Below are 26,049 nucleotides of genomic sequence, written 5' to 3'. Positions count from 1 at the left end.
AAAGGCAGTCAAGTTGGTTAAAGTGCGGATATGTAGGGGTAATGAGTTCCAGAGTCTAGCCCCCAAGACTTTAAAGGAGCGTCCACCCATTCTGCAGAGCCTGAATCGTGGGATCGACACAAGGTGTTGTCCCAGTGAGCGTAAGTTACGCTGAGGGGTGTAGGGTACAAGGAGCGGGCGTAGGAGTTCAGGGCAGTCAGAATTCAGAATTTTAAATGCGGTGGTAAGAGTTTTGAAGTGAATACGAGATTCAATTGGCAGCCAATGCAGGTTACGGATGGTAGCTCTGGCAGAGCACCTGCGTGGGAGGCCAACCACCGCTCTGGCGGCCGAGTTCTGAATGCGTTGCAGCCGCGCTAATTCTGCTTTATTTGCCCCCAGGAATAGCACATTGGCATAGTCCAGCCGGGCAAGTATCATGGCTTGGATAATGAGTTGGCGGGTACTGGGGTCGAAGAACCCGAGTATCGGGTTAAGACTCCTCATTAGACCCACACATGTTGCTGCCAATTTCTTTGTGTGGGACTGATAGTTGAGAGAAGAGTCAAGCCAGACACCTAGGTTCTTCACGACCTCTTTTGGCACAGGGGTAGGGCCAAGCGAGGAGGGCCACCAGTGATCGCTCCAGTAGCTGGGATTCTTGCCGAGGAAAAGCACCTCCGTTTTCCCGGCGTTCAGCTGCAGGCAGTTGCGTGCCATCCACTGTGCAACTGCCGCTAGCCCATTCCTGAATTTGGTGGCCGAGGTAGAAGGGCCTTCAGAGAGTGAGATGACTAGCTGTGTGTCGTCGGCGTACGACACAAGCGTAAGGTCCCACTCTCTAGCCACTGCAGCAAGAGGCTGGACGTACAGATTAAAAAGAGATGGGCTAAGCGCCGATCCCTGAGGAACTTCTTGGTCGATGGGATGGGGTTGGGAGATGTAGGGAGGGGCTGAAACTTGAAAGGATCTGTCCTTAAGAAAGGACCGGAACCAGTCAAGGGCGAGTTCGTTAATCCCTATGGCCTCAAGTCGATTCAGCAAGATGTTGTGTGAGACCGTGTCAAAGGCCGCGCTGAGATCCAGCAGGATCAGCGCGGCACTTTGACCAGCGTCCAGGATGCCTCGAAGGTGTTCCGTGGTGGTCAATAGGGCTGACTCAGTGCTGTGTCCTGGCCTGAAGCCATTTTGAGAGGGGTCCAGGACGTGATTTAGCAGCATGTGGTGGGATAGCACTTTGTTAACGTGGGCTTCAGCCAATTTGGACGTCCAGGGGAGCAGCGAGATGGATCTGTAATTTTCTGGTTTAGTGGGATCTAGTGTGGGTTTTTTAATAATGGGGGAAACCCAAGCTGATTTCCAGCAGGTGGGGACCACAGCTGTGGAAAAAGAGAGATTGAGTAGGTTAGAAAGCGAGGGAAGGAAAAAGTCCAGTGCATCCAAGAATTTAGCTGGTCTCATGGGGTCAATGGGGGAACCAGACTTAACCTGCCTGCAAAGTTTAGCAAGGTCGTCGAGGGGTATGTCAGGTATTTTTGACAGTTTCGACGTGTACGTAACAGAGTTGGAAGTGTTGATGGGCACAGGCTCATCTTGGGGGAAGGACGTATAGATATTCCTCACTTTCTCAGTGAAAAAGGTGGCAAGGTCTTCGCACTGTTTCGAGGAGGTAATACAGGAGTCCGGGTTGGAGGCCTTTTGTAGGTTTTGAACTAATTTAAAGATAGTTTTGGTGGGGTTGGTGCTTAGTTTAATTTCCTTTGCGTAAAAGGAGGCACGGGTGGTACGTATTGCCCTGTGATATGTGCGAAGTTTAGACAAGTAAAGGGCTTTGTCACTGTCTAGGTAGTTTTTTCTCCATTCGCGCTCAGCTTTCTTGCAGTCCTTCCGTAAGGTTTTGAGCGTTTCATTGTACCACGGATTGGTGGGGGAGCTGCGAGTTTTAGTCCACTTGGCCGGGATTAAGGCATCAAGCCCTGTAACAATCCAGTCCTGAAAAGCAGCGTAAGCTGTATTAATGTCTCTGTTGTCGTCGGGGGGATGGAAATCTCCTAGCTTTTTAATGAGGTCTACAGAAGAAAGTTTGTGCCATGGTTGTTTGTGGCAGGGATTAGCTGCAACTTTGGTGGGCGTTTTTTTTGCCATAATGATAAGTTTGACGAGAAAGTGGTCGGTCCAACCCATGGGTTCAGGGGACTCAGCACTAGCTTCCAAAATGTTGGAAAAAATGGGATCTAGTATGTGCCCAGCAGTGTGAGTGGGGGAATGGACCAGGGAGTTTAGTTGCAGGGCCGTGAGGTCGGCCAACAGATTTTTAATGGTCGTTTCAGTCACGGAGTCAAAGTGGAGATTGAGATCTCCCAATATGGTGAAATTGGGGGAGGAGACTGCCAACGTGTGGGATGTTTCAAGAAGTTCGTCAATGAATCTGGCAGATGGGCCAGGTGGTCGGTAGATGTACAGACCAGAGAGGGAGAATTGGGGGCAAATGGAGATCTTAAATCGAGCACATTCACAGCCCCATATGTCTTCCTTCGTGAAGGAGCAGTTATATATAGTTCGATATATAACGGCTATACCCCCGCCCCTAGAGTCTCTGTTAACCAGTTTAATGGAAAACCCGTTGGGCAACGTGAGGTTTAAAATGCTAGTCTGGTCGTCATGAAGCCAGGTTTCGCATATAAACAGGATGTCAGGGTTTTCGTCGAGTATAAGGGTGTGGACCTCCTGTCACTTGCCATCTTTTCTTCACTCTCATAATTGTATCTGCAGCCTCAATAACTTCCACCAGGACTCCCTAGGGATCTGCTGTGCTTGCTCATTCTAATCAACCCTTGTCAGGTTGCTCAAGTACAGTGGTCTTTGTCATTCACTTTCTTCTTTAGATATTTTTGGGACTGTTATGAAATTGCTCTCATCTATCTTTGTTCACATTCTTTATCTGTCTCTTACCGAGTTGATGCTTCTGCTCCAATGTTTCTTCTCTATGAAGTTATTGCAGGATCTGTTCTTTGCACCCTGATCTCGTTTAGGTAAAATATGAAAATGTATTCAGTGACTGTGTTTAAAGTTACACTTTCATTTCTATGCAGATGGCATATGTGCTGACACACAGGCACCTACAGTTTCCTTGTTCCTCCTTTTCTAATGTAACCTCAAATGTCTCACTGAGTGCTTGCTTGAGTTGAGTACCTAGTGTGTACTTGGACAGGGACTCTAAGTGGTATATTAACAAGAATGTGTGCTAAACATCACCAATAAATGCTAACACAACTTTACACATCACAGCCTATTGCGAGACAAGAACACTGTGTCAACGTGGAATTCACAACAAGGCGGTACCATGCGATAGTCTGCCGAAACAGTGGCCAATGTCTGCGATACAATTACCTCAACGGAGATAATAACACAAACCTCAACAGGAAAAAACATACGATGGGACAAAGCACGATGAGGAAATCAGCGATAAGCAGTGAGAGGCCAGCAAATACTCACACGTAATGCAGGAAAAAGCACAAGAACAGCATACGGAAAATGCCACAAAAAAACAACATCAGCTGCGGAGTACCAGGGATGCTCCCTGACCGAATGCAGAGGACAACATGAACCCACAATCCCCACGGAGGAGCACCCAGGAATACAGTTGCCAGGAAAACCAGATTATCGCCACGGACGAGCCAGAACACCACCACCAACTGTACATCACCTCCAACGTGTCATTGGCAACAAAGAGGCAAAGATGGCACACCACCTCAGACCATGTGAATGCCGTCACATGGCAGAGGAGGACAATGGAAGAGCACAAGAGGCTCTGGACTGATGTGAATGGCAATAACAAGCATTGCTTGTACTTCGGGTGTGGCTGTGTGCGGGCTCCATTGCCTACTGCAGGTAGTCGTCCGGCTTTACACCTGCAGGAGGCAGGTGTTAAATACCTGCTGCTACTGCGGCTTATCGCGTGGTTTTGACTCGGGATCTGGCAGTTCGTTGAGAAAGTGGCGTTGTGTTTTTTTGTGTGTTTTTGCATGGGAACGCCTACTCTGCATCTCATTAGGGTTAGTTGGTGGTGTCCACCAAGGAGATACATTTTGGGGCAGTTATCGTGGGAATACTGGTGATGTCTGCAGTTTGCACCAGCTTGTGAATGGGGTGTTAAATCTATCTCCACTTTTGATGCATTAAGGTGGAGATGAATCGGAGATAAGTCCTTGTGAATATGCCCATGGTGAATTACATTGATTAGTTTATAATATTAGGAATAATATATTGATCACTAAAAGCAACCATCAAGTTTAGGAACAAATTGAAAGTGATAAAGGCTCAATAACACAGACATGGAAGCAGGAGTAGTGATCAAATTTCAATGTTCCACAAGAGAATACATAAACCAATGTTAAATTAACTACATGGCATACGAAAAGAAAATATAAATCATAATTCATGAACACCTTTAAGGCTTTAATGCATCTGAAATATACATTTTATCTAATTCAGTTAACTATATTGCAACCACAATGAAATATCAGGGTCCTGCATACACTTCAAATTCAACAGAATGAGTGCTTTCCCCACCAATAGAATCTGGAAAATCAAGCCTTACTTTACTAGTTCCATAAACAATAGAAAGCCAATACTGACAAAATCTTTTACCTTATTTTGAACGCGTCACATTGACCCAAACAAAAGTGACCGCTAGGCCTATTTGTTTTTCAGTTTTTTACTTTTCAAAATTTATTGATCCAAAATATCATTTAAATGGATTAATCAACAATTTTTACCATATTTAACATCACAAATAAATCCTGCATACTAACATTTGACAGACTCATACAAAGCTCACAATTATACCTTCAACATTACATTAGGACTCAATTTTACACCCATACCTCATCCACTCTAGCAGCAAAACATACATTCTTCCTTTCACACTAAACTACAACCTTTTCTTTGACATAAACATTAAAAAAAAAACATTGAAAAAAACAAGACCAATGGTGCAATAGTTACTTGCCCCACTTGGGGCACCCGCACATTTTTTAATGTTGGAGGCTACCGGTGGGAGCCTGATGAAACCCTGCTGCCCCAGCTAGCACTCATCCTGGGTGCAGCATGAGCTGGCTATGCTGCTTTGCTCCCGCCAAACAGGATAAGCTTTTTTCTCTGCTCCAGCCGGTAGGGAGCAAAGCTGTGTTCCCTGCCTAGGAAAGGGTGGGCAGGGAATTAGATTTATATTACTTTCTTGCACTCTCACGGGTAGAGGACAGCACAGTGTCCCCTGGGAAAGTGTCCCATAGACACTCCATGTCATTGGACCCTAGGGCATGTGGTACCCGGGGGCTATAGGAGGCTTGGAGAGACGGGCCCCACGTGCCTCCCTAATAAAAAATTGCTTCGGCCCAGCTGGATGGGTTACCCAGGGCATTGGATGACTCTGGAAGGGGAGGCCTCCCCCCAGTTAACAAAAGGCATTGACCCGGGTGGATGTGGTCCCAAAGGGTATGACATGGTTTGAAGAAGTAGTACACACGCCCATCCTCATAAAAGGAAATTACTTTCTCCCAAAATACTTTGAATCACGCAAGCGCGTAATCACATATTTTGTGGCAATTCTGCATCAAAGAGTATTGAGGAATTACCCAAAATGCCTCCAATAACTCCGGCATAATTAAAATGACTCCCAGGCCTAATCTAAATGCTCAAAGGACATCTGTTGGACCCCGTATTCTCCAACCTCTCGTGACTTACAACTCAATCCCCCATCCCTCTTCCCTGGTCAGACCACTTCTTAGTCCCTTTCAAATTACATCTCTCGATTAAGGCTCCCGATAGACATCCGCCCCAACCCCCCTCTCGCCCATGGAAAAATCTGGACATAAACTCCTGGGCCCAAGCCTTATCCTCCACTATACCTATACTTGACCCAGATCCCTCTAGAGCTGATGTCCAACTACAGGAGTGGATAAACCAATCCCTAGACACCACCCTGCCACTCAAACACCTCCCCAGCATCAAGAAAACGGCTAAATCACCATGGTTCACCCAGGAACTACGAAACCAAAAAAAAGAGATGCAAAAAACTTGAGCGCATATGGAGAAAAAACTGGAATGCAAAAAAGAGTACAGAGCCGCCATCAAGCTCTACAAAAATTCTATAAAAAATACACAGGCTACCTTCTTTGAAGGAAAGATAGCAGCAGCAGCAAACTCTGCGAAGGAAACTTACCGCATTGTACGTCTCCTCACAAAAATTCAAGACCCCCTACCCCCTCCGGACCCAGAGGGCGCCAGATGCAATCAGATGGCCGAACTTTTCTCCTCAAAAATTGAGAAAATTCTGACCTCACTCCCGGTCCCCACTTCCCCACAATCTGCTACTTCTCCACCCCCCCTTCCAGAGGCTCCATGCTTACGAGCCTTTACTCACATTACCACGGAGACTTTTTTAGCTACCTTACAATCTGTAAAAAGTGGTTCCCCGTCAGACCCAGCTCCCATCAGTAAGTTAAAACTGGTAGCCCCCACGGTAGCCCCACCCATCACTAACCTCATTAATGCCTCCTTTAAAAAGGGCACTGTTCCGGCCAACTGGAAGAAAGCTACTGTCAAAGCTCTCCTGAAAAACCCCCACCTAGATCCCACGGATCCTTCCAACTTCAGACCCATCTCGCTTCTCCCTGGGATCAGCAAAGTGGCCGAACGTATCGCAAACCAGCAACTTTTCAATTTTTTGGAGGCGAATCATCTACTACGTCACTCTCAGACCGGTTTCAGACCGGGGCAAGGTACCGATACCGCCCTGCTGGCCGTGGTCGAAGGGGCGAGAAGCATCATAGACGCAGGAGGATCAGTGGCAGTGATCCTCCTCGATCTGAGCACCGCCTTCGACACGGTGGACCACGCTATCCTTGTCCACCGGCTAAGTCTGGTTGGAATCGCCGACTCTGCCCTTGCCTGGATTAAATCCTTCCTGGAGGAAAGATCCTTCCAAGTGTCAGATGGCACCACCACGTCCAAGGCCCTGCCCCTGCAGTGTGGGGTCCCTCAGGGCTCCTCCCTGAGCCCCACACTTTTTAACGTCTATATGTCCCCTCTTGAGGACATTGTCACTCCCTTCGGCATCAAAACAGTAATGTACGCCGACGACACACAGCTGGTGGTCTCCATCAACCAATCAAGTACTAGCCTAGACAACCTGGCCATGTGTCTAGAAAGGGTCTCCCAATGGATGTGTGAATCTCGACTAAAACTAAATGGAGATAAATCGGAGTTTCTTCTTCTGGGTAATCCGAACAAGCTCCCCACAAACCTTTCCTGGCCACCTTGCATGGGAACTCACCCAACCACCAAAACCGAGGTCAAAAGTCTCGGCATATGGCTGGACCAGGACCTTAATTTTAAAACCCAGGCCAGAAAAACCTCAGGTACCTGTTTTGGCCTCATCCGTATGTCCCGAAGGATTCTCCACCTGATCCCCTTCCAGTCTAGGAAGCTACTGATGCAGGGGCTGGTGAACTCCAGATTGGACTATGGTAACGTCTTGTATCTGGGAGCCCCAGCATCAGTCGTTCAGAGACTACAGGTGGCTCAGAACGCGGCAGCCAGAATCCTAACGGGAACCAAAGCAAGATGCTCGGCGAAACCAGCTCTCAAAAGCCTTCACTGGCTCCCAGTGAAGGAGCGAATTACCTTCAAAACCCTGTGCATCTCCCACAAGATAATGCTCGACAAAGCCCCCCCAATTCTCAGATCCCTGATGAAACCCCATCAGTCCATCAAAAATCTAAGATCGGACTTTCTCGCCCTTGCCAGCATCCCAAGAATAAGAAAGTCTAGATCCGGCGGCCGCCTGTTTTCCTACAACGCACCAAAACTATGGAACACCCTCCCACTGGCCATGAGGAGAGAACACAACCTCCTCACCTTTCGGAAACAATTAAAAACCTGGCTCTTCCCTTAATTCCTTCTTTCTTACTGTCCCTCTCCCTCTCTGGAATACAAGGTCTTGTTAGCGCTGGGATGCCCGAGGGTAGCTACGCGCTTTATAAATCCCAACTTACTCACTCACTCACTCACTCACTCACTCACTCACTCACTCACTCACTCACTCACTCACTCACTCACTCACTCACTCACTCATTTACTTCAGCCTGCTCCTCAGGAAAGGCTTTAAATTCAACAGCTCCTATTCCAAAAAAATGGTGTTCAGGAGTGCCTCAATTTTTGTTTTATTTTTGAACTCAAAATGTTAGTGCCATGGTTGTTCATTGTAGTGATTCTTCAAATGATTATTAGGGCGTTAGCTCACAGTCTGCTGCTGGTGTTGGAAGTAAATGTTTCCCTCAGCATTTCAGAATGATTGCTAACATGGATGAGGAAGATATTTGAGAATTGATACTCCTCAATTAGCTTTATAGAGCACTAACCATAATCTCTATGAAAAAAATTATCCCCCTTCATTTTGTTCATTTATAAAGGAAATGCTTTAAGTTTTACACCTTTCATGCCATCAAGGTGGTGTTCAAGTGTTACCAATTTTGTCATACATCCAGACTGTTAGCATTCCAGTTGTTCATTAGAACACTATGGGAAGCTGCAAAAGAACAATGGAGTATTAACTAACAGGCTGCTGTTGCTAATGGAAGTACGCTTTACTCAGAATACCAGACTTTGTTCTCACATGGATGAGGAACATAGTGTGCCCTTAGAAGAAATGTGTTCAGTGTTTAGCTTTTGGTGCACATTCCATAACCTCTTTGAGTAAAGCATTAGATAAAACCGTTTGCTCCTATACGTGGGACATCAAATCCTAGTTGAGAACCAGTCATTTTCACAGCGTTAAATCACCCAAGAACTCATTAGAATTATTTATATTGCTATCTGTTATCACCATTCTAAAACATTCCTCCACTACAATGCATTTCAAAACTGCACTATTATCCCAAGTCTTGTAATGACTGACACAGTGTGATTTCGATATTGTGTTGCCAGCCAAACAAGGTAGGTTCCCATGAAAAAAAAACTCACCCATGACCCTGGGGGTCAGGGTGTGTTTATCTTGCCCCCTTACCTTCTTTTTGAATAATTCTCAGAATGTAGAGCTATACCTGACTTTTTAATCCCTTCAGTCCCAACCCGAACCTCTTTAAACACACATTTCTCAAAAATAGCTAAATGGATTTATACCAATTACAAAAAGTACACTTACTGAATAAAGATCTATATTTTTGTCAAATGTGGTGTCATTCCATTGAGACTGTTTTAGGACCCCACTTCCCTTTTTCTTGGCCTGCGTTCGATGGATCAGAGTGAAAATATATAGGAAGGAGCTGAGGAGGATTACATTTTTATAGATAGATAGAAAGATAGATAGAAAGATAGATAGATAGATAGATAGATAGATAGATAGATAGATAGATAGATAGATAGATAGATAGATAGATAGATAGATAGATAGATAGATAGATAGATAGATAGATCGATAGCTATAGCTCCTCCGTAGTACTGGATAGGCCAGAGTTTCCGCTAAACATTTTTTTGTTTTTATTAACTTTGGTGCAGTTCTATGACTCTCCACAAAACTTTCCAAAACAAAGTTCATACACTTCGGGTTCTTCATGTCAAGACTGCTCTATCACGCAGGGGACCGAAAAAGAGGGTAGAACACCAATTTTAAGTCACAGAAGTTTCTTTGCTCCTCAATACAGAAAAACAGCTGAATGGAATTGCACTAGACTTGGCATGTAACATTCGTTACTCAAAGAGGTGCTTGGTTTGGTATAAATTTGTGTAGTAGTTTTCAAGAAATCAGGACATGATCCGCTGTTGGAATGAAGAGGTTACATTTTAGCATAATGGACTGTTAATATGCAGGCCCTCGTCAGATTTGTGAATCCACAGTGGATTTGCAAATACAAATAAAAAACAGAGGCACTTCATTGGGTAAGAGATCATTGTTTTTCCGTCACACATGAGGATTTGCAAATCTGACCATAATTCACAAATCCATTCTGATTGGCTGGTTGTAATGGAAATCTTTCTGTTGTTACCCAACACTGCATGGAGCACCATGTTGAGAAAGAGAAAAAAGAAATGGAAAAAGGTGAAGGGTTGAACCTACCCTGACACCAGGAAAATGTGTGGCTGCCAAATGGACTCCCAGCAATAAAATAAACAGAAACCTCCCTGGTCCTGGGTGTAGGATTGTATGGGGCAGTCTAGTGGTTGGGGTGGAGCTAGGAGGGAGGAGCAGGAACGGGAGGAGCCAGGGGACAGGAACCGAATAGTTAGGGTAGGGACAAGGTCAGGAAAGGATGTAGAAAATAAAGCTCTCTTAACCCATAAAGAAGTGTCGGTCGTTATTGCCACTACGACGCGACAGCTGGCGACGAGGGTGGGATGAGGTGACCCACCAGCAATCCCGAAGAGCAAGAAAAAGAAGCTGACCTGTCCAGGACACCAGCCAGACGCGATCGCTGTTCGCGACACCTGTGCCCCGTGGCTGCCGCCGCCTACAGCCTAAGGTCAGCTGTGGAGAAGTTACCCACGACCAGGAGATCGTGTGCGGCCACGTGAGAGCAGTGAAAAGTAAGACGCTACCCCCTCTGGTGTCCGGCGCTCCGTTCGCGCCAAATTCGGGAGTGTGCCCTGAAGCCTGGAATCAAGAAGGAAGGGACTGGGAGCCCACCCCAGCCTCCCCGAAGTGTCCTGCACGAGTGAGGAGTGCAGCGAGAAGCGAGCGAAACTCGCGGAGGCGCCAGAACAAGAGCGCTGATGCCGCCGTCATCGGGTCTCACCCCCGATGCGTGAGAAACGGCATGCCGCAGTAAACAAGACGCGGAAATCTGCATTGGCCTACCTGAAGGGTGGAAAGTGGCCAGAAGGTGAAAGGAGAACTGCCAAGTCCTGGTTGCTGGAAGGAAGGATCCCCGGTGAGTGCAGGAAGAGACCGAGTGTGACTGAGACTGAAGAGGGGCTCGAACCTCATGAATGACTGGTGGCGGCCATCTTAACGTCAGGCGATTGAAAAGGACATCCCCATGAAGTAGATGGGTGGCCATCTTTGGGTCAGGCAGCCACAGACATCCCCTATGTGAGGACTGCGAGCGGCCATTGCTGAGTCAGGCAGGCCAGTACATATAAAGGGGGGTCCCCGTCTGAAAGAAAGGTTTTGTTACACAAACAACCAACAGTTTGTAATTCAAGTCAGGCAGGCCAGGTTGGAAGTAAACTGGCAAACCAAAAGGAAACAAGCATTGGCGCGCTCAACAAGCACAAGCATATGACCAGTACAAAAGCTGCAACAAGCATTCGCAAATGCCAGAGACCGACAGAGGCGACAGGAAAGCCACCGCAAGACAAACAAACACAAGTAAATGCAAGAGCTGCATCAGGACACGCAAAGGTGAATGCGAGACCAATAACAGCGACGGACTATATCAATGAACGCGCATTGACAGATACAAGTAAGCAAGCATTGGCAAAAGCCATAACAAAGACAAACAAGCACAAGTAAATGCAAGAGTTGCATCAGGACACGCAACGGTGAATGCGAGACCAATAACAAAAAAAAACGAGTATCAATTAACGCAAGATACAAATAAAGACAACCGTAAACACAACAAGCACTGGCAAGTGCAAGAGACACACTGAGAGCAAGCACAAGCAAGCACATGCTCCAAGTATAAACAGACATGAGCAAAAGCAAGCCTTGCTGCAAACAAGCATAAGCTGGCACAAGCATTGAATGGCACTAAAACAAGCAAATGCAAACCCAGAACGCCACGAGCACGAGCCAATACAGACCTGGACATACCAAGCACGGATAAATACAAGTCCCGAAGTCAGCGAGCACAGGCGAGTGCACATCCTAAATGCACCAAGCAACTACAGGCCTGGAACGTAATAAACAAAAGCAAGCACCGAAGCAACCTTCCCGCGTCATGCAAAGACAAATGATCAACAGCAAAGAGAACCCCAAATCACCTGCAGGTAGCAGGCCACCCCAATACAAGTGGGAAGGTGCTGAGCCAAGTGTCACGTGTGGACCAGCTGAGTGGTGGCCATTTCCGAAATCGGGAAATCCAAGCCTAACTCAGTGAAGCCTCCTGAAACAGTCGTGCTAAAGGCGGACAGAATACCGTAGTCACCCAGGAGTGGCGAACCTGCCCGAAATCAAAGGAGACGGCTAGACACGGGATCCTGGCCGAAGAAAGTCAGCAGACAAGACGGGAAACAAAGCGAACAATTCTACGACGATAGCCGACAAAACACATCTCCCTCATGGCGGCGGTAAAAGCAACCCACCGGCCCAGTCCTTGCATTGAAGTACCACCCCCAGTGTCACAGACTGACGGTCAGAAATTGGGTCCCGAATGAAACCGGTGGCTGGATTCACTAGACGATTTTCTTGATGCAATCGATGAACAAAGGGATGGAAAGTGTCTGACACTACTCCTCCAGCTAGTCGGTCACGAGGGCCGTCGCCTAATCAGATCATTTCCCAAAAGGGACACAGAGAGCTATGGAAGACTCCAAGTGAAGCTACGTGCCCATTTCCATGCACTGGTGGAAGTGGATCATGCTCGCATCGCTTTCAATACAGCGCAGCAGGAACCAGGAGAACCACTGCCGAGATTCATCACCCGGTTACTAAGTCTGGTACCCTGCTGTCACTTCAACACATTTACTAATGAAGAAGCAGTTCGGCTCCGAATAATCGAAGGCTGTTCAAGCGCAGACACGAAGCGCAAGATTCTTCAGGAGCAATGGTCGCTAAAGAGAATCATCAGAGGGGCCGAGGTTGGAGTGCGAATAAAAGCAAAAGACTTCTCGAAAGACGTGCACTCAAATGCAAGACACATGGATGTCTGGAAAGAGGCGCCCCTCATGCCTAAGGGAGAGGCCCAGGAAACAAACAAAGCTGAGAAGAGGGAGGGTGAATCAGAGTCAAGAAACCAGAGACAGAGCGTCATGGAACACTCCAAGTCACCATCACAAACAAACAAAGCTGAGAAGAGGGAGGGTGAATCAGAGTCAAGAAACCAGAGACAGAGCGTCATGGAACACTCCAAGTCACCATCACAAAAGACCAGGATGAATCAGGATCGCGAAAGCGGTACGGATGCAACCTCATGGAGCTATTCAACCTCAAGGAGTCAGTCAACAGATGATGACACTGATACAACCTCACAAAGTTATTCAACCTCAAGGAGCCAGTCAACCGATGATGAGAACGATTATGAAACAGATGAAGTGTCAAGCGGGACAAATCACACCCATGGACAAGATGGCAGATTGCTTAACAAGAAGGCAAGAAGGATGAACTACGGAAGAAGGGACCTATCCCGTCAATGCCAGAAACCAGCACGCGGACAAACCCGGCCATCCTCCCGCTATGCACCAAAGTCTACAGATGAGTCCGAGGAAGCATCAAGCAGTGAGACAAATCACCCCAATGGCACGGACGTTAACACAAACAACAAGCGAGAAGAAGAAACCAATCACATGAGGAGTGGCAAGCCACTCAGACACCGGAAAGGGAGAGGCATGTGCACTACAGACAGTTGTGTCAACGAGAAAGCGGAGAAGGGACAATTGATGTCTCGTGGAAAGGGTGAAGACCAAATGCTCCGAGACCAAACTAATGAAGTAAATGATCCCCCCACAGCAACAACGCAGAAGACACAAAAAGAAACATACCCACAGAAATGCTCCGTAAACAGCTCCGACTCCAGGAGCATGTCATCCCAGAATACCAACTCAATAAACGTATCAGTCACGACGCCCTCAAAAGAACGTTCTCAAAGGGAATCGGCAACCGACTCCTCCGAGTCGGAAGACATGTCTGTCCGATCATCCGGGTCAACAAAATCATGGTCCCGACCACGGCCATGGCATCAATCACCCGGATGCACAACAGAACCAAAGGACAACAAGTCACGTCAGTCATCGCCACATCAAGACATGAACAATATACCGTCACCCCTGATGGGGTCAGAGAGGTTGACTCAAAGAACGGACGGAAGGAGAACAAAGAAATGGGACAATATCTACCAAGTGGTAAAGGATTATCCCGTCACCCCGCGGGGAGGACCGAACGTGGTGACAGAGACGAACTGCCACCGAATGAGAGACAAACAGACACATGACCAGGTGGTCAAGGGTCTCGCCAGCCTCAAACACGAGCGGGAAGGGAAGAAACAAACAGAGGCAACAAATGAGTCCAGGAATCAAGACAGGACACCCATGTCAGATAATACACTGATGTCTGGCATGCCTGACGGTGAACAGAAGAACAGTGCGGTTCCCAACCTGACAAGACAAAGAGAAACAACCTCACAGGCGGGAGCTCAGAAGAAGATCAGCCCATCGTCCGCTCCCGAAGGAGATCAATCGGCAATAGACCAAAAGTCACCAAGGAAGGCAGACTGTCACTGCCGAGCTGAGCCAGTAGCAGTTACACAACAGGAAAGAACCACAATAATTGCGGGACCGAATAATAAGCAGCCCACATGCAATGGGTTGCATTCTCAAAAGCGCATTTCTGCGGTTAAGGACATCGTGGCTAAGACACCGGAAAGACTGATCAAAGCCAGGACCACCAAGGATTCGACACTACTGATGCTTGAAGAACAAGCTGTTCGTCAACCCGTGTGGTGGATTGAAGACTTGCAAACAATGTGGAAACTAAGTTCATTTTGTTAAGAAGGGGGAGATGTAGGATTGTATGGGGCAGTCTAGTGGTTGGGGTGGAGCTAGGAGGGAGGAGCAGGAACGGGAGGAGCCAGGGGACAGGAACCGAGTAGTTAGGGTAGGGACAAGGTCAGGAAAGGATGTAGAAAATAAAGCTCTCTTAACCCATAAAGAAGTGCCGGTCGTTATTGCCACTACGACGCGACACTGGGGACCTCATGAGCTTCAGGATTAGCATATTGGTCACAGGAGGCATGAATCCTGGACGAAGTTGTGAAAAGAATTATTAAGACCTTCCATTATTTATCGCAATAAGTAACAACACCTACAATTACAATGTTATTACATAACGATATACTCAAACCAAAAATAATACTAAAATCATAGTTGTCTCTTTCATAGTTTTGATTGTACATTGATATGCAATCTTGTCTCTAAAAAGATGTACGGCATTTGTAATGTGATCTCTTATATCAAGGGTAAGGTCAAGTATAAGTTATTGTTTGCTTTTCTGTGGTATGATTTGTGGATTGTTGTCATAACCATAACTTGAGAATTTCGGTGGGGTTTCATTTCTGATTCGCAAACCTAACTCCACCTTAACTGTGTTTTTTAGGTGAATTTCTAAAGGTTTTTTAAACACATGTTAAGGCACTATAACTAAAGCTAGGGATAACTTAATTTTAACATTTTCCATTTCCTACAAAAGCCCGGTCGCCACATTTGTTTTCTAATAACTTTGGCGCTGTTTGACAAAACTTAGTGAAACTCCCCCCCCAAAAAAAAATCTATTTAAGTTCCTTTCTGGCAAGTTTTTTGGTGTGATCTGTCAAGCAAATGTTGAGAAAAAGGATGGGTTCAAAAACACATTTTCCCATGCAATATCTCATAGGAGTTTTGACCACGTACGACTGAACAGAATAACACCACATTTTAGAGAGGCTATATCTTTACCCAGAAAGCATGTTTTTATGTGATTTGTGATTCAGTCGTTTTTACAAAGTTAACGTTAAACATTTCTACATATTTTAGGCTGCAGTACCGTCTCTGTACTACAGCTTCACTGTAAGGTCCAAATACATCTTAAGGCCTGATTGGCTGACCGCAACATGAAGACAAATGTTGCAGCCACCAAAAAACAATACAAATAATGCACACAGGGACACAGGTGGGGTACCTTGACCCCTGGGGTTCCTTTAAAAAATACTTTTAATTTGCAGTGATGCGGTAGAGCTGCAACACTCTGCATGGCCGCATGAGTTCCCTCAGGCACTCCGAACAGACTTAGAAGCATAACTATATACACAGACCTGTACACACCCATAGCCCTCCACACACAAAAAAGTCACATGAACACAACACACTCGGATACACACAATCACCCCCTCTCTCACCCACTTGCACACACACAGCCAACACCCACAAACACCGACTTTCGCAAATTACATCTACACCAGGGCAAAAAAGCATTAAAAAAAAAATCATGGCGTGATTCATGAATTGCCACAAATATTTCTGTGAATTTTACAAAACAAAAAATACACGTGTGTTCTCCCATGCTTGCTTTGAGTATTGCCCATAGTTAGGACTGATCCCAGGGCCATGTGTACTTTAATTAATAAGGAGGGTGGCGCACGGGCCCCACTCCAAGGGTTTATTTATGTCCCGGGGACCACCACCTACCTAGGACTTTTGTTTACAGTATAGTGAGGGGGCTGCGCGGACCTCTCAGGAGCACCACCTCCCCAGGCATTAAATTTAAAAATAGATAGGGGGAGCGTGCAGACCCCCGGGGGACCACCACCTCCCATGGGCTTTAATTTTAAAATAGATAAGGAGGCACTTGGAACCTCTCAGGGACAACCACCTCCCCGAGTACAAATACCTAAAAGAATCTCCCCAGGGCCGGCCCGAGCACAAGAAAGGAGGGGAGCCACCACCTAGGGCTGGCTACTGCTATGTCCCAGTGTGCCCACCCACGGGACATAGCTGTTTGATTGCCGTGAGCACTGTCAGCTCCCGCCAAGCAGAAACAAACACTCTGCTTCCAGCAAGCGGGAGCTGTCAGAGTATGCCCGCTTGCTGGAAGTGGAAATGTCATCTCTTCACCTGCCTGCTGTCATGTGGACAGGGAAAGAGATGAAACTATTACTCTCGCATGCGGGGAGCTGCATTTCCAGTGACAAGATGAGCAGCACAGTAGCAGCAGGTTTTGTTATTCTCCATGTCACTTGTGGCACACCCTCACAGCAGACTGGTGAGCACCAGGCTAGGCTACTGATGGGGTTCCCTCACCAGTGCTGGGGTCAGAGGCACTGGTGACTGCGCGGCAGGCAGGCAGGCGCTGTCAAAAGCTGTCACGCATTAATCAGTGTCACCAGTACACAGCAGTCAGTGCTGCTTTGCCACACATGATGTCCCTCCCTCCAGCAACCACACACCCCTCGCACATGGAAAAAAGCTTCATCTGCAGGTATCTGCTACTGGTAGGAGCTTCCGGATGCCCTTCATGCACACACTTGGGTTCCACTTCTTCCAAAGCAGCAAGAAGTCCTCGTGGCTGGAGGGGGAACCAAAATCAGTCCGGGTAAAAATGTTCCCACTAATCCCTTATGGCAGGTCCTACAGCAAACACTTCTAACTTCCTGTGGGTCTATCCAAGGCACAGGAGAGGTGTGGCGGGAGTTGATGCAAATTAGCCGCATGTGTCAATCTGCACGGAGAACCTCCCTTACACCGCAGGTCCACACAATGCACGGGCAGCCCTGTCCAAGTTCGGTACCACTTGAGCTCTGTACCAGCAGCTTTGGTCTGTTCCTTGGTAGAGGATTAACAGCATCCAATCACATGCTCCATCTAACAGGGAATGCTCCCATAGAGCCCTGGCAAAGCTCCAATCAACAGCATTGTCCCTATAGTCTCTTTGTTAAATGCACAATGCATTTGACTCAATCAGCATCACGCCCACATGATACCCCCACATGAAACAAGAACAGCACCAGACATGGTGTTCACCATAGACCAGCAATCAGAAGTGGCGAGGGTTGAACTCAAGCTACTAATGTGCAGATGCTAACACAGCTGCTGTTGAGTCTCATAGCTTGCTAATAGCTCCTAGCCCACGTCTAAAATTTATTTATATGTTCCTGGGTACAAGAAACAAAGACTGCTAGCAAGGCAAAATGTTCGAGCAATTCTCCCAATGGCACTCTAAGACCACTACAGGATGGTTATTAGACCGTTACAACCCGCTCCAAGTGCAATAACATGCATTGTCCTTCTCTAGAAGTGTATTTTTGGGGAAAATGCACTGGGCTGCAGGAAGAGTGGGTGAGGCCCTTGGAAATGCCAATGTCAATAGAGCGTGTGTGCGCACTTGTGTTTGTGTATATGTATATATATATTTATATATTCACTGAAAAAAATCAAAGGTTACAGTGATATTATAGATATGAAATAGAATTTAAAAAAACATAGAAATGCACTGGAAAAAAACCAAGGGTTACAAGGACGTTATAGTTAGGCTCAGATTTGACTTGTACAAAACCAGTGGAATCCAGAAGTTATAGTTAGCTGAGCTAACTATACGCCCACACAATGCACTGCTTCTGACCTCACATATTAAATTCCTCATAGAATGGTCAGTGATAACACAAGCCAGCTGTCTCTAAAAACAACATGGCTGCCTTGAACTTGTGTAAAAACAGTCATTAGCCAATCACCTAATCAATTGCCATGTGCCGCGATACTGCCATAAAATACAGAAAACATTTGCTAAAATACTGCTGCAATAAATATCCCTAACTTACACTACCTTAAAACATATAAAATACGTACCCTACTCACCTACACTACCCACAAAATTAATCTGTGCACCATAATGTGTAATCTGGACAAATTTCATCCAAATCCGAAATACACAAGCCTATCTAAAATGCATTGGATTTCAAGCCTGTTTTGGGTTCCCACTTTTTTCTTTGCACTCCTTTGACCAAACTAGTATATGTTTACAAGGGAAACCCAAAGATTGTAAGGGACCAAGGGTACTTAACTAATATCTAGAGACAACGGCCCCTCACCAAAAGATTAAATACGGTTGTTCTGGATACAAAAATCTGTTCCATAAACAGATTCAATGATCAGCGTTTTCAATTTTATTACCACAATTAGAAAAACCAAAGATCAAGAAAGCAAACAAACAAGCAATGAGCAAAAAAACAATAGGCACAGAAAACCAGGTGTTACAAACTGACAATAAAATACATATAAACATATACAGGCAAGCAAACACCTTCTGGTCACTTCATATTAAAAGCAAAACACTGTTTTGCACATTGCTATCAGGTCAGCATGACACAAATACTTTTTCAATTGGAACCACTTCTCTATTAAGGAATTTATTGCGACTTGTGATTTACTCTCGCATCATATTGAAAACGCGTGTCGATAGAAGCAGCACTAAAACTGATTGAATTGTTCTATGGGCATATATTTGAATTCCACCCAAATCCACTGCAATTTTTGGATACAACAGTGAACTACCGTGAAGGTGCATCATCTTCGTATGATACTCATGAACAGGCACCAATTGTGTTGAAAAAGCCTGCTGTTTCTTTAATTACAGATTGTTGAAAAATTAGGTGCTTCATGTAATATATCAATTTATACTATGCCAGACAACTGATCCTCAGTCCTGATGATGATCCCATATATTTAAGGGATCGAAACATCGTCAACATACACTCTGACCCGGTACAATATGCTTTGTAGTATTTTTGTTTTGGGTGCATTAGTGTTTTGCTTTTAATAATAAGTAACCAAAATGTGTTATATTAATGTTGGTCACAGTTTGCTTGCCTGTATATGTTTATATATCTTTTATTGTCAGTTTGTAACACCTGGTTGTCTGTGCGTTATCGTTTTTTTGCTCATTGTTTGTATCAGTTCATTGTTTGTATGCTCTCTTAATCCCCCCTTGACCAAACGGCACAAAACACAATATATAACTATGTTTTATACATATACAAATTCACATTTACACATTATAATATATGTTTTGGCAACAAAATATTGACATATTTTCACACAATTTCATGGTACCGCTGCTTAAATTTACACACTCTACTTTACACCACTCCACTTATATATTTATAAAGCTAAGTGTATCCTAATATCCACCTTTGGTTCTGAGATATGGGGCTATGCCATTATAGCCCCGCTTTTAGGGGCAGAAAATACTTTTTCGAGGAGTCTTTTGGGCATAGGTAAATGCACTTCCTCTGAGGTTATACTAGAAGAGGTTAGCATGAACTACATTGCTGACTTATTGGCAACAACTCCCAATTTGTTCAGCAGATAATGTATTTTTGAACTTTAAAATTTTTTTGTGATTATATTATGCATGATAGTTTTTACTATAGTGTGCAAAGGTACGGTGGAGTCAGAGTTGGTAGAAGTGATAGATATCCTGGATATATGGGAGTAAGTAATTAGAACTGCTTCCTTTAATAAATTGTATTTGGCAGTGAAGGAAGTGGGTAGACTGAACAGTTGGCTGAGTGAGGAAAAGGATAGGAAGAGTGACTGGGAGAACAACTGATGAACCCAAATGAATCCTTTCCGTCTCCAGGATTTCCAGTAAAAGGGTTTATTATGAATTAGCAAGCTTTTATTGTGCCAAATGGTGGAGTTGAGGAAGGAGTCTACAGAGTGCAAATCAAGAGGAATTAGTGGGTGGAGGAGCTTAGAGGTCAGTTTAATTATGGGGTGGAAAGTGCCTCTGGTTTGCGTGAAAAAGAAAGATACTCCTGAAAAGAAAAGGGGGATATAAACAGACGTTCAATTAAGGTCCACAAAAGGGGTTCATCCGTGGGCTCTGGCAAACAAAAGAACACCTGACGCAAAAGGAATGCTTTCTGGTACGTCCGAAAATCTGGAAAGTTAACTCCTCCTTCATCCTTAGAGCAAATTAATCTCTGCAAAGACATTCTGGATTTTTTGTTGTTCCATAAAAAGGAAGAAAAAATTGAATTAACCTTATTGAATGATTTGATAGGAATTGAAAGTGGTATGTTAGATATAGTATATAAGACTATGGGTGATAGCATCATTTCAATGGTGTCTAGACGTCCCCACCAGGATAAAGAAAGAGGATGCCATCTGGCGTTTAAGTCAGAGAGTTTTTGGGTACACTTGTTCATGCATAATGTTACTGTGTCTGAGATGCTAGGTGTGATATATAGTCCTAGATATTTAATATGTTGAGGACTCCATGTAAAATTGAAAGCCATAAAGTCCTGTTTGAAAGTATATTTGGTTAAGGGCAAAATTTCGCACTTGTTGTTGTTTAGCTTATATCCTGAAATTAGGGATAATGTTTGGACTTCAGCTAGAAAAGCAGGGATTGATTCGCTTGGGTTAGAGATAAAGAGCAAAATGTCATCAGCAAAAGCTGCAAGTTTAATATGATAATCGGTCAAATGGAAACCATGTATGCTTGGATTTTGGCGTAATTTGGAAAGGAAAGGTTCCAAAGCTAAATTAAACAAGAAGGGAGATAAGGGGCAGCCTTGACCCACACCTCTGCCTAAATCAAAGAATGGAGAAACCAAACCATTAGCGCAAACTGCAGCACGAGGATTAGAATAAAGAAGAGATACCAGAGAAATAAATTGAGGGCCGAAACCAAACCATTTAAGAGTATAAAACAAATAATCCCATTCAACTCTATCAAATGGTTTTTCCACATCTAATGCAATTGCTGCCAGGGAATATTTCAAACGGGACGATTTGGACAGGATGTTAAAAAAAAGTTGAGTGTTTTCTATGATAAAACATCCTTTACCAAAGCCAGATTGTTCCTTTCCCAATAATTTTGGTATATAGGAATCCAATCTAATAGCTAATGCATTCGAGTAGATTTTATAGTCAATGTTAACCATAGATACGGGTCTATAATTCTTGCAGAATCTAGAGTCTTTGCACTCCTTGGGGATAAGGCAAATAAGTGCCTCTTAAAAAGATCCACCTAGAGCTTCTACCATCTATAATTTTCTACGAGGTACTGATGCCGCTAGACAGAAATCTAAAGTTGAAACTGCATGGGAACATGATTTCCAGATCATCTGGCCAGTTTCTTTATGGAAGAAATTGTGGATCAAACTGCGCAAATCTTCGAGAGCAGCAAATACAACACAAACACTGTTTTTTGTCTATAACTGTCTTTTATTATCACCACACGTTTTAAACAGAAGTTTTTCAACTATCTCGGATGCTTGTTGGACATGCTCATCTTCAAACGCCGATATATACCATATGCTCTTGTTATTTTGTATGTAAATTTTGGAAACAAGTATGGACTCAAACCAACTTAATCTTTGACACTAATTTTCCCTTTTCTTTCACCAATGTCTTTTTGGGGAGTCTTTCACCTGTTTGGGAAAACATTATGTTTAATGTTAAAATTCTTGACCTGTTATTAGCTGTTGCATTTCAACAAATTACTACAAATGGAAAGATTTTACGAAAATTTCTTTCAAAGCCTGGTGGTATGCCATTTGTCACAACCATGTGTTAGATACTGCTTTTGTTTACCCTATTAATCTGGCAACAAAGCGTTTGAATTTATGGTCTCCCAACCACAACCATTACAACAAGAAGTTCCTAACCCCCACTGATCTCCTAATTGTTCCTACTTTCTTTTATAATTTACTGATACTGATTACGTGTGTATTATTTTTTATTTTACACAATATCAATTATAAGTCTGATTCATTTATTTGTAAATATGTTTATTCTGTATGTTTATTCTGGATGTTTTGATATGAGGCTATTACTATGTATTCTTTATTGACACCCTTGCATTTATCAATAAAACTTTCTTGAACTTAAATATTATGTTGTGATTTGATTTGAGTAGTGTTTGATGTTGTTTGTCTTCAATATTGTTTTGATTGTACCAAATGGATATGATGAACGAAAAATGACAAAGATGAAGAAAAAAGATATATCTGAGAAATGAGATAAATACTCATACACATGAGATTGATGTGTATGTAGTGTTCCTTTAATTAATGTTGATTGATGGCCGCGTGGGGTTTCTATGAGAATGCTATTGAAAATTTTGAATCCATTATAAAAGAGTTCAGATTTCTCATCCTTAATATGACAGCAAAGGACGCAGCAGGCACCAGTAAGAATAAAGACAAAAATAAGCGCACCTTTAAGAACTCTGAAGTAAAGAAAAAATTAAACAAATACATACGCGCCCAATATAGGAATCCCACTCCAGAAATAAAAAAGGAAATAAATAAAACAAAAAATCAACTAAGACGCGAGAATCAAAGACATAAAAAAACTTTACAAGATCGTAATTGGGTCGACATCCAGATAGCGGCAAATAAGAATGACCAGCGCAAATATTGGTATCTAATAGGAAAACTTACTGGATCCAAAAAGAAATTACAATCAATACCGGTCCCTCCGAACGCCTGGGAAACTTTTCTGACAGACCTTTACAGATCAAACTCAAGAGTCCCATCGGAAAGCAGTGGGGTTTACAACAAAGGAAAAGTCAAACATCCATTAAATAAAATTACTGCAACATCTGTCGAACTAAACATACGTAATGCAAGATCAACAGGTGCTTCTGGCCCTGATCAGATTCCGATCAAAGCATTACAAATTGCCCCAAAGGAATGGAGTCAGTTGCTATATCACCTTTTCAATTATATTTTAGATACTGGTCAAGTTCCAAAATCTTGGCAGGGAAGTATAATCATCCCGATTCACAAAAAGGGAAGCAAAACCCAGGCAAGCAATTACCGCCAAATAGCACTTGTAGATGCCGTGGGCAAAGTATTTGCAGCAGAAATTTTACATCGTCTAAAAGAATGGGCCTTCACGACAGGTCAGATACCGACATTTCAAGCAGGCTTCAGACCTAAACATTCGGTAACTGACAATATCGCAGTTATCCAAGTCATCCTCGACAAATACGTAACACAAAAAAACCAGGTTGTTTACGCTGCTTTCATAGATTATTCTACAGCATTCGACCGGGTAGACCGACCAACATTGTGGAAAAAATTGAGGAAGCTTGGTATACATGAACAATTACTACAGTCTATAATAAGCTTACACACCAACACCAACACCTGGTGTCAAGTCCAAATGGGGGGAGAAAAAGGTTACACGAAAAGAATCAAAACTGAAAACGGACTAAAGCAAGGGTGCCTTCTAGCCCCAATCCTATTCTCCCTCTACTTAAGCGACTTGTGTCACTACCTGCAATCGGGCTCCAACCTACCTCCAAAAATTGCTGATCACAAAATAATTGCTCTGCTTTATGCTGACGACATAGTGTTGTTGGATCTTACCCCTTTCGGACTACAAATGTCACTTGATATTCTGCACAACTACTCCAAAGAAAACTATTTAGTCCCAAACATTAAGAAAACAAAAGTGCTAGCCTTCTCGGGGAGGAAACAAAGCGCCAAATATACCTGGAGATTAGGAGGAGAAACGATAGAAGAAGTTAAGGACTATCCCTACCTCGGCAGGATCCTTTCAAAAAACTTAACTAACACCACTCAATTGAACAATCTGCTAAGGAAATCAGATATACATGCCGCGGCCCTCCAGAGACTCTATAGCGCAACAGGGAATAGACATTTCTCCTCTTTGATAAACATCTATAGAGTAAAAATACCTCCTGTACTTTCTTACGCGACGGAGCACATTCCCATAAAACAATGGGTTTTCATGGATCGCAAAGAGGGAAAGATTTTAAGAAAAATTATGAAACTGTCAGATGCAGTACCTGTTCAAGCACTGAGACTGGAACTATTAGTCACAAGTTCCTATGCTGTAGCAATTGCAAATGTAATAAGGTGGGCCTACAATTTATTGCATGCAAAAGAGAACACATTAAGGTCACTGCTGAAAAAAGAAACCTTTGGGCCTGACGCTAAAAAGCAAGTCTTCAGAGAGAACATGACTGAAGCATTTCGCGTAGCAAATATTAACATTGAAATGTTGCTAATTTGGTCACCAGCACAACTAAAACTGTTTTTAAAATGCTTCACCCCAAAACTAAGCTACGAAGTGGACTCTCGACACTGCACTAAATTACCTACCTACAAACCCTTTGTTGATTCATTAGAATTTAAACAAAGCCGGTCTTATATCGGGCTAACCTTAACACATGGCGCAAGGAGAACAATTGCTATGCTTCGTTTGGGCATCCTTCCCGTACTCTCATTTACCTCAAGATGGTCCCCGGGAGGATCTCCTTTATGTACATTGTGCGCAGGGGGCGATCAGACTCTGGAGCATGTCTTATTTGTATGTCCGAACCAGATCGTAATTTCAGCCCGCACTAGATTCCTAGAACCAATATATTGCTCATGTAGAATCACGATGGTGAGAGAACTTATAGCTCTTTGCAAACAACCTCCGAACGAATTCGTTTGTTATAATCTGTATAAATTTCTGAAATCGTTTTTATCCCTGTATTGATAAAATTGAACCTCTTTTATATATGTAACTTGTATAATATATTTTGTGGTCCTCTGTTGAGTACCAGTACAAATAAAACTTTTTGACTTGACTTGACTATGAGAATGCTTGTGTTTATATTGATCTATCCTCGCAGATCAGGCCTTACTGGATCAAAACCCTTTGCGTTGCTAAAGCAGGTCTTTTGTCTCAGAGTGGCTGTTGATTGGGAATCTTATGCTTTATCCAAACAGAAATTTTATAATTATACTATGATAAAAACAGTTCATGGGGTAGAACCATATCTTTCCCTAGAAATGCTCAACTATCAACAGCATTTATTGACCTATTTTAGGCTGGGAATATTACATCAGCTGCTTTTCACAAACGGTACCTGGTATAGAATCACAGATTTACCATCTTACACCGTGACCAAGGTTCAACATTGTACTTATCTGCCCTGAATACAACACCATTCATCATAAGTTTTTAAGACCACTTTTTTTTAACCACGGATATAAGACAGGTCAGACCTGCCTTTTTATATTTACAGCTCCTGGCCATGCCTACAATCTGCTTTAATGCCTCTTGGTTCTTGTCTGGGGTTTCTAGCTCAAAATATCAGGCCCTGACTTCTGCTTAGAGCTGTACCCATAGATTATTCAAATGTTGGATTTCTGTCTGTATCAATGCTATTTTAAATGGAAATCTTTTACTATTCTGTTTTATTTTATTTTGTTGTCGTACTTTTTTTCTTGTGATGAAATGTCTTTTGCTTGTACACTTGTGTGATATTGCATATAAAATTGAATAAAGTCTGAACTACTACAACTGCCACTCCACTCATATTAGTTACCTTACGCCACTCCACACTACTCTGTA

At 43.8% G+C, this 26,049-nt stretch overlaps 1 protein-coding gene across 4 annotated transcripts in view; it reads right to left on the bottom strand.

The window, feature by feature from the left end:
* Window positions 1-26,049, bottom strand: part of TOM1L1 (target of myb1 like 1 membrane trafficking protein) — a 561,560-nt gene that overhangs the window by 405,724 nt on the left and 129,787 nt on the right. The gene's annotated exons all lie outside the window — the stretch shown is intronic.

This window comes from Lissotriton vulgaris, chromosome 7 (genome assembly GCF_964263255.1).
Source record: "Lissotriton vulgaris chromosome 7, aLisVul1.2, whole genome shotgun sequence".
In the NCBI taxonomy this organism is placed as follows: domain Eukaryota; kingdom Metazoa; phylum Chordata; class Amphibia; order Caudata; family Salamandridae; genus Lissotriton; species Lissotriton vulgaris.
Note: the sequence above shows the minus strand (reverse complement) of the source record. Positions and strands in the feature narration are given on the sequence as shown.